Raw genomic sequence first — 9,420 nt, 5'->3', positions numbered from 1 at the left:
GAGGGACTCACACAGCATTTCCAAATGCTGAAAAAAGAGGAAAGGCAGAAAATCCTCCATTCTGCAGATCTGGGTGCTTTGGCAGCACTCGGCGCCCACCATCCCCCCCCCCAACCCCCAACCCCATGCAGCAAAAAACCCCGAGACGGAGCCCGGCACGTCAGCCCTAAATCATGTCATGTTACACTGAGAGCAGCGCCGGGGGGACGGGGGGGGTAGGAAGGAGGGAGTAAAAAATAGGGAGTGAGTTACGGCCACGGCGCTGCCTTTCATATCCAATCCCCTCCAGCAGCAGTTGAAGAGCTGCCGTGGCTGCAGCCGCTGTTTTGGAGGGGCTGAAGGATTTGGGGTGGGATGGCAAGCATTGCATTCCCCCAAGTGCCACTTGCAGCCCGGATTTTGCCTTTTTTCGGCTCATTTTTGGGGCTCTGGGTAAACACGGTCTGCACCCCAAAGGAATCTTTTTTGGAGAGAACCAAGGAGGGCTGTGACAGCGTGGGGATGAGAGCTGTGCATTGTGCAAACCTTTGTTTGCTGGGTGCAACGCAGAGCAATGCTGGGTGCAACGCAGAGCAATGCTGGGTGCAGCACAGAGCAATGCTGGGTGCAGCACAGAGCAATGCTGGGTGCAGCGCAGAGCAATGCTGGGTGCAGCGCAGAGCAATGCTGGGTGCAACGCAGAGCAATGCTGGGTGCAACGCAGAGCAATGCTGGGTGCAGCGCAGAGCAATGCTGGGTGCAGCGCAGAGCAGTGCTGGGTGCAGTGCAGAGCAATGCTGGGTGCAGCGCAGAGCAGTGCTGGGTGCAGCGCAGAGCAACGCTGGGTGCAGCGCAGAGCAATGCTGGGTGCAGCGCAGAGCAATGCTGGGTGCAGCGCACAGCAATGCTGGGTGCAGCGCAGAGCAATGCTGGGTGCAGCGCAGAGCAGTGCTGGGTGCAGCGCAGAGCAATGCTGGGTGCAGCGCTACCTGCACCCCCTGCATGGTGCAGAGCCCACTGCACTGCGCTCGATGGGTTTTTACGTCGCTAAGGGCATTCAGAGCACACAAAGCGCTGGCTGAGCACTGAGCCAGAATTCAGCTTCAATGCAGATGAGACTGCAATGGCACAGAGCTCCCTGCAGCAGGGAGACTTCACGTGCAGGGAAGCACAAGTCCTGTTGCAGCCTTAGCAGAGATGGGGGGGGCTGACCCTGCTGCCCCACGCTCATCACAGAGCTCAATTAACAAAGCTGTTGTTAATGTGGGAAGGCAGAATGGCACTCTGACTCAATGTGATACGGACAACGTGGGAGACAAAGCAGAACGGTGACAGCATTGCAGCTGAGCAAAAAGGGCTCAGGGAGGAACGGCAGCTCAGTGCCAGCACTGGTGGTTGGGGGCTGTGTGGTGTCTGCCATTCTGCCATTGCTGCATTGCCCATTGCTGCCCATCATCTCCCATTACTGTCCATCATCTCCCATTGCTGCCCATCATCTCCCATTGCTGCCCATCGTGTCCCATTGCTGCCCATCGTCTCCCATTGCTGCCCATCATCTCCCATTGCTGCCCATCATCTCCCATTGCTGCCCATCGTCTCCTATTGCTGCCCATCGTCTCCCATTGCTGCCCATTGTCTCCCATTGCTGCCCATCGTCTCCCATTGCTGCCCATCGTCTCCCATTACTGTCCATCATCTCCCATTGCTGCCCATCGTCTCCCATTGCTGCCCATTGTCTCCCATTGCTGCCCATTGTCTCCCATTGCTGCCCATTGTCTCCCACTGCCCACTGCTGCCCATTGCTGCCCACTGTTGCGCACAGCCACTCCTGACACACATCACAATTCCAGCCCCGTTTTCTCTTTGCTGCCATTCCCTTCTGTCAGCTGGGTTTTCTTACCAGATCTTTGGGGGTGTCTGCACTCCCAAAACCACCCCATGTCCAGCAGTGCCCTTCCACCAGAGGAAGGGCGAGACCGCAGCTCCAAGCATCCCAATGAGGACGAATGCAAAGAGCAGTTTGGGGCACTGCACCCACACAGCACAACCAGCCGTGGGTGGGGAGCACCCCCACACTCATAGGGCAATGGGAACACCTCCAAGTTTGCTCCAGCACTTTGTCACGGAGCTCCTGGAGCCCATCCCAGCCCATCCCATCCCATCCCATCCCATCCCATCCCACCCCGTTCCTCCTTGGCTAGAAGGGCAGAGCATTTAGCTGGGAGCAGGTAAATAATTTAATTTACATTTCTATAGCTCTGCTTGTCCCAGAGGGCTTCTCACACACATCCCCTGTGCTGAATGCAGGTGTTGGGGGGGGGCAGCAGCCATCTGTCCAACAGTGCAGCGAGGAGAGAAGCTTTCGGCCAAGGACGGAGGGGAGAACTCCTTCAGAAACCGCCCTCAACTTTTCATTATCATTAAATGGTTTTTAATTGCTATCATTGAGCAGGCGCTGCGTCTCCTCCGCCTGCACGGAGCTGAAGTTCCGCAGCAGCGCAGCCCTGGGGAGGAGCAGATCTGATGCTGGGCTGAGATCCCAATGGGTCTGAACTGCTGTGGGCACTGCCAGGACCACCACCAAAAAGGGGTTTCTGCAAGGTGTGCTGAAGGATCAGGAAGCATGGAATGGTTGTACGGCCTGAGCTGGGAGGGTCCTTAAGGATCGCAGAATCACGGGATGGTTGGGTTGGAAGGGTCCTTGAAGATCACAGAACTATGGGATAGTTGGGCTGGAAGGGTTCTTAAAGGTCACAGGACTGTGAGATGGTTGGGTTGGAAAGGTCCTGAAAGATCACAGAACCACGGGATGGCTGGGTTGGAAGGGCCCCAAAGTCCCCCCTCAGCCCCACCTTTTGCCCTGGGCTGCTCCCACCCCCACCAGCCGCCCAGGGCCCCATCCATGGCCCTGAGCACCCAGGGATGGGGCACCCACACTTCACCGGGCAAAGAGGAAGGAAGGAACATTCCTCCACTTTGCAACAGAAGCCCGTGTGAACAAAAGCAGAGGAGGAGCAGACAGCCAAAGTCCTCCGGAGGAGGAGAGCAGCCCGAACCCCAAACCCCAAAACCCCAAAACCCCCAGTTTGGGTTCAGCACATCCCCCACGCCGCCATCCCTTCTATCCCAAGCTGCAGTGAGTTCTGACCTCCACACGGCGGAGCATTCCCTGCCTCCTTCCCAGACAAGGGAAGGTTATCAGAACCCCGGTATTAATTACCGCTGCCACATAACTCGAGAGGCGCAGCGGTAATTAACGGAGCTGAGCGGAGGGGCGGAGCGGAGCCCACGGATGCGTGGCTGCCCCATGGGAAGCCCTGGATGGCTCCTGCGTGGATGTGAATCATCCGTACGGCCCCGACTCGACTCCCAGCAGCACCGCTGTGACCTTGGGAGAGCCATCAATCCTCCCCCACCCCACCAGCAGCACAGAGCGGGGAGAGGCAGCCGCTCAGCTTCAGCAGGGGGAGAGCAGACGGAGCGGAGAGCGCATGGAGCTGCACTGCAGGGAAATGTTAACAAAGGAGATGATGGCTGCGCGTCCGACAGCGAGTGCTGGGACTCCTTGGGAGCTCAGCATCTCCCGAGAGCAAAGGGAAGGGCAGGGAGCCGAAATCCAGCCTGTTCTATAGCGGGGAGCTTGATTCCTTCCTGCCTTACAGCAGGGAGCTGAAATTGTGCCCTGTCTTCTAGCAGGGAGCTCAATTCCCTTCTGCCCTACAGCAGGGAGATGCATTCAGCCCTGCTCTACAACAGGAAGCTCCAGGGCTGAGCTGTTTGGGCAGCTGTGTGGCACTGAAGGAGAAAAGTGGGATCCTGTGCCATCACAGCCACCCGGTGCGAGGGCTCTTCGCCCCCATCTCACCTACACTGCACTGGGTTGGAATCACAGAACGGTTTGGGTAGGAAGGGACCACAAAAGGCCACAGGTTCCTCAGGCACGAGTTGCCCTTGGTGCCTCCGTGGTGGTTACCACCAATCCCCTCCTCTTTATTTTCCACGTGCCTTAGTAGGGCCCTCAGGAGGAAGCCTCCTGGCATTCTGGCCTGCCTTCCTTTCTCTGGGGATGCAGAGCTTCTGGGCTGGGAGGGAATGGTCCTGGAAGGGAGGAGATGGTCCTGGAAGGGAGGAGATGGTCCTGGAAGGGAAGAGATGGTCCTGGAAGGGAGGAGATGATCCTTGGATGCGGCACTGCAGACGGATGCCTTCGCTGTTTACACACAGAACCAGAATGCTGGGTGAGGGCTGTGCAGTGAGGGCTGTGCACCTCACAGCTTTGGAGAGCAGAGCAAAGCCCCTCCAGAAGCCACCCCAACTGCAGCGCACCCCAACGCTCCTAATTGCCCAATTCATCATTCACAGGGCAGCCTAACGACGACTCAGCATCGCTGTGCGCCTGCACTGCTCCATAAGGACGGAGCGGAGCAGCTCCTTCGGTGCAAGGAAAGCCAGTGGGGACGGAGCACAGGGAGGGTGCTTTGGCTGCAGGGGTGGATCTGTGGTCCCTTCAGGTCCCTCCCAGCTCAGATCCGCTCACACGGCCGCTCTGCAGAACCTCATTTCATGTAATGGTGCCATTTAGCGGAGCCGCCGCCGCCCGATGGATTTACGGCTCTCCCACCCTCTGCTCACACTCACACACAGCCCTCATTGTCTGCATCTTTACTCTCCGGGGGGAATTTTAAGGACTTTTAATGTTTTTATTGTTTTAATCCGCTGTATAAAATCAAATCGAATCAAATAAAATGATTTGAGCAGAACAGCTGCCACGATGCCGGCGATGTGGCGGTGCAGTTTGTCGGCGCATCGTTAAGCAGAGTTCGTTAGTTAACACCCTTCACCCCCCCACCCATAGTCACAAAGCCCCTCCCCACCCCACACCTCTTCCCATCATTACCACCCATGAGCTCAAACCTCCCTCACTTCAGCCCAAATCCCCCCGGACAGGGAGGGGTGATGCTCCCAAAGCAAAACCCCCAAATTGCCACATTTTGCACAACGAAGGGACCCTTTTTTGTGCCCCTAAATGGAACTGCACTGCACCTCTCCCTTCTGCCCACGGCTGTGTGGCTCTTCGTGTGCTTGCAGCCCCTGCAAACCCTGCATGTCCTCCAAACCAATCCCTGGAAATAAACCCATTTATTGCTCAGCAGAAACACAGCATCGCCAGCAATGGGCACAGCGGTGTGGGGTTCTGTGCCTTAAGGAGGAGCTGCACCCCTGAGCTCGTCACGCAAAGCAGCAGCCACAGAGGGAGGAGAGGGGATGGCAAAAAAACCCTACAGCTTAAAATTCAGAAATGCCTTCTATGCAAAGCTCTGCTCACACCCTCAAAGCTCTAAGAAAAAAATGCAAAAGAAAAATCCCAGATTTTGCTGCGGAGAGGTGTGCTACCCCACCCCCATTCCTCCAGCAAGGAGAACCTGTGCTCTTCAATGGGTTTTTCCCCCACGCAGAGCTGTGGGCTCTCTGCAGAAGGACGCACCGTCCCCATTCACACTGCGCTGCCGCAGAGGGGCGGAGCGACCCCCCAGCACCAGAGACAGGGGGGGTCCGGACCCCGAGGGGGGGCTCAGCCTCCGGGAGGGGTTTGAGCTCTGCTTGCTCTCCTGCTGCCCATTTCTCCCTCCTGCAGAGCCGTGGGAGAGTTGCAGGGGCGGCAGCGTGGCTGAAAGTGCCCCCCTGTGTCGGTGAGCGATGGAAATTGAAGCAGGGCAGCAAAGGAACACACAGCCCTTCTTCTCCTTGGGAGCCTCCTCTGCATCGCTGGGGCTGGGGAAGGAGGTGGGAGGTGAAGGCTGAGCCCCCCCGGATGATTTTTGTCCCAGACTGTGTACAGCAAGTCCTGCACGCTCACGCATGTGTCTGGGAATTAAATGCCTCTGCAGGCATGGAGGAGAAGGGCTTTGTCACAGCTGCATGCTGCATCTGCGCTGCAGAATGAGAGATCTGCTCCTGTCATAAAACACAGAATGTGCAGAGATCAGCAGAGGGGTGAGATGGGAACCTCAGAGCAACAACAACAAAACCCCCAAAGCAAACAACCCGATCAGCAAAAGACTGCTTTTAAAATAGCAAAGTATTTGTGCCTGCTGCAGGAGCACTGCAATGTGCATTGCTGCAGGAGCACGGCCAGCATGGAGCACTGCAGGGTGCACTGCTGCAGGAGCACAGCCAGCATGGAGCACTGCAATGTGCACTGCTGCAGGAGCACAGCCAGCATGGAGCACTGCAGGGTGCAATGCTGCAGGAGCACAGCCAGCATGGAGCACTGCAGGGTGCACTGCTGCAGGAGCATGCACACCTGGGCAGCTCTGTGCTCCTGTTAAGCTGCAGACCACAAGCAAGTTTTTAGATCCATCTAATTTTGAGTTAATAAAAGAGCCCAGCTCGATTTACGGCCTCGTGCTGGCAGCACACACAGCTTGCATCTGTGATATAGAGCAACAGCTCGAGGTAAGGACCAGGCTGAGATTACTTTGTTCAGAGCAGACACTCTGTGGTTGTGGAGCCCCTTAAATCACAAGGAGAAGAAAGCATTCCCTGCCAGTGCCCGGCCGTGCTCCTTTGTGGGTAGTTCTGCAGCCCTGATCATGTTCCCAAGAAAGGAGAAACCCTTCCTCCCCGTCCCCCCCTGCTTTGGAAAGTGGAAACTGCCTCATAATGTGGGAACAAACAGCGAGGATACGGCTCAGGAGAAAAAAAACCAACAGAGAAATGATTTGTTAGAAACCTGGCAGCGTTGGAGGAACTGCAGAGACGGCTCCGTGGGCTGCGAGCAGCCGTGCTGCAGGAGGGCCCCTCGTGGAAGGGATGGGAGCTCTCTGTGCCCCTTTTGCAGCACCAAAATGTAAGTGCACCCTCTGCAAGACCTGCACCCAGCGATGGCAGCTGCTGCATACCTGGAGGCGTTGCTCTCAGCCTCAGCGCAGCATCAGAGACAGAGGGGAAAGCCTCGCCGCTACTGCTGCAAATCCAGAGCTGCTATTTCTTCCTGCTAATTGCTGCTGCAGCCAATGGGCTGGAAATCCGAACGCAGCCGGAGCAGATAACTCTAAGAAATGTGAGAACTGCTGCCAAACCTCGGTGCAGCTCCACAGCGAGCAGCCAGGCGGCCCAGCTGCTGCTGCTGAGAAAATTGGAGCTAGAAAAGAGTCAACACGAGTTGAAGTCGCTTATCTCCGCTATGGACCCGTAAAGCAATTCATAGCCTCCTCCCCCCAAATCTACACCGAATTGGATCTGAGAGTTCTTCAGTGAAATTTGCTGCAGAGCCGTACGGAGCGGAGCCAGCAGCTCCCAGAACCTCCCGGCCGTGCCCACACCGTGCACAGAAAAACCCAGCACAGCAACAGCAGCTGCAGTGCCCTGGGAAGCAGCACCCACCCATGGCTGCAGGTGGAGAGCAGCCCGTCCCGGTGTGGAGGGTGAGGAAGGCAGCTGGGTTAACCCAGGGAGGACACGGAGGAAGGCAGCAGCAGAAAGCAGAGCTCACTGTGCTGTCGCCTTTCCACTGCTCGTCCCGCTGGCACGAGGGGAACAGGTGTAGCAACAGCCCCTGCACTGCAGCACTGCAGCAACCACTGTGGGGTTGCTTATAAACCTACAGCAAAGGGGTTGGGGGGGACGGCAGCAAAATTGAGGAATTATCCCAAAAGGGCAGGGATGGAAAGCGAGCCCTGTGCCGGGTGCCGGGTGCGGTGCAGCGGCCGCCCTGCAGCACGCAGAGCAGTGCAGGGCTGCAGGGAGCTCTGCAGCAGAGCAGCACAACCACAAGGGACGGCCCTCCCTGCTGTGCTGCAGTGCAGACAGCTGCAGATGGCTGCTCCGGGCACGGCTGGGAACAGCAGAGCTCCTCGTTAATACCTCACAGCTCCTAATTAATGCCCCGTCAGCCAGAGGGAATGCCAACACGTTCTCCTGCACCGGCGATTTCACGCGAGCACAGGTCGGCCCTTTGGCACAGGTTGCCGTGAGTTTGCTGTGGGATTTGTGCACGGGTCCTGCAGTGCCGTGGCACCCGGGCTCTTATTGAGCAGAGGGGGGTCTGGAAAGCTGTCCGGAGCCATTTCCATCTGACAGACAAGTGTCTGCACCGCTTCAGCGCGCGCACGTGCTTCCAATGCAAAGCAGAAATGGCCCTCTTGGAGCTGGCAATGAATCCCAGCCATAGGAATGATAAAGGCTTTAACTTACAGGAAATGCTGCTATTAAATAATATTTAAGTCTTAATTATATTTTAAAACAGCCATTTTATAAAAAAAGAAGTTCTGTTATAGTGCTTTTGTAGTTAAAGGTCTGTCAACATTTCCATTTTAAGCCTTCATTTCTAGGGGGTTTATAATTTGGTCATAAAAATTCATTCTAGGCTGGAACTTGGCATAGAGGGGCTCAGCCTAGGAGCAATATTTTTTATTATCCAATTTGGTTTAAATTGGTTTGGCCGTTTTTAAGTTATAGGAGTGTAAAAATAAACGTTTACTGGTTTCAGATGCCTTCTCCAGCTGATTACTATTCAAAATTAGCTCTCCTCTCCCCACCTCCAAAAACACCTTCGTGAGAGGTGGGGGAGATCATTCCGCTCTGCTGACACCACGCACGAATTGCAGTTCAGACGAACGCACTTTTTTGGAGCTAACAACCCCAGAGCTGCTCCAAACAAACCCTCCTTCCACCCTGTCAACGTGCAGCCTCTGCCATTTGTGCAGGTAGCGCAGCTGGAAGGGCCGTAATTGGAAATCAATAATTAACTCCGCGAACCTGCATTCCTGGGAAGTGATGGAAGGCCTTTAAAGCGAGATGTTTCTCTGCAGAATTTCACCTGGGCCGCTGGCAGCTGCAGATAAAGGGCTGCAGATGTGGAGCTGCAGACGTTTTGCTTCCATTTAAAACACAGCGAGGAAAAACTGCGCTTTACGGCTCAGCTCTGCGAACCACGCGGGCGCGGAGGGGCTGCACGCGACGTGGCTCTGCACGCTAAGTGCAAGACAGGGCTGTCTGTGCCCACGATCAGGAAGAGCTCAGGGAAGGCCGTTATCTTCGCTCCGTCTTCCCCATCCACCATTTTTCACTTTGACGATTGGCCGTATGTGGGCACGGCCCTCGGCTGTCCGGAAGGGCTGATGGACGATGGACGGGATCTGTTCCACGTGGGATCCAGAGCTGCGTGGCCCCCTGGTGCCCCACGGCGCCGTGTCTGTGCCACCCCACGGCTGTCCATCCCCACCAGCCCACTTGTGACCAACGCTATCGGCTGCTCTCCTGCTTCATCAGCTCAGGTTTCCAAAGACGAATCAGCACCGACCTCATTAAACCCGCGGCTGCCAGGAGCCCGAGCTCTCTAGGAAAACCAGTCTGTGCCCAAACGGAGCCCTGCTCAGTCCCAGTGCCGAGACAGGAACGATTTCTACAGGAGGACGGGGTGCCGTAACTCTGCTTAAC

General features: G+C 56.3%; 1 long non-coding RNA gene across 1 annotated transcript in view; it reads right to left on the bottom strand.

The window, feature by feature from the left end:
- Positions 1 to 197: 197 nt before the first annotated feature.
- Positions 198 to 9,420, bottom strand: part of LOC116217604 — a 30,061-nt gene continuing 20,838 nt past the window's right edge. Inside the window, exon 3 of the long non-coding RNA XR_004162305.1 lies at positions 198 to 5,934. This is a non-coding gene — a long non-coding RNA (uncharacterized LOC116217604). The remainder of the gene's footprint in view (positions 5,935 to 9,420) is intronic.

Source organism: Meleagris gallopavo (genome assembly GCF_000146605.3).
Source record: "Meleagris gallopavo isolate NT-WF06-2002-E0010 breed Aviagen turkey brand Nicholas breeding stock chromosome 22 unlocalized genomic scaffold, Turkey_5.1 Chr22_random_7180001863466, whole genome shotgun sequence".
Lineage (NCBI taxonomy): Eukaryota > Metazoa > Chordata > Aves > Galliformes > Phasianidae > Meleagris > Meleagris gallopavo.
The sequence above is the reverse complement of the archived record's forward strand: the minus strand, read 5'-3'. Positions and strand labels throughout refer to the sequence as shown.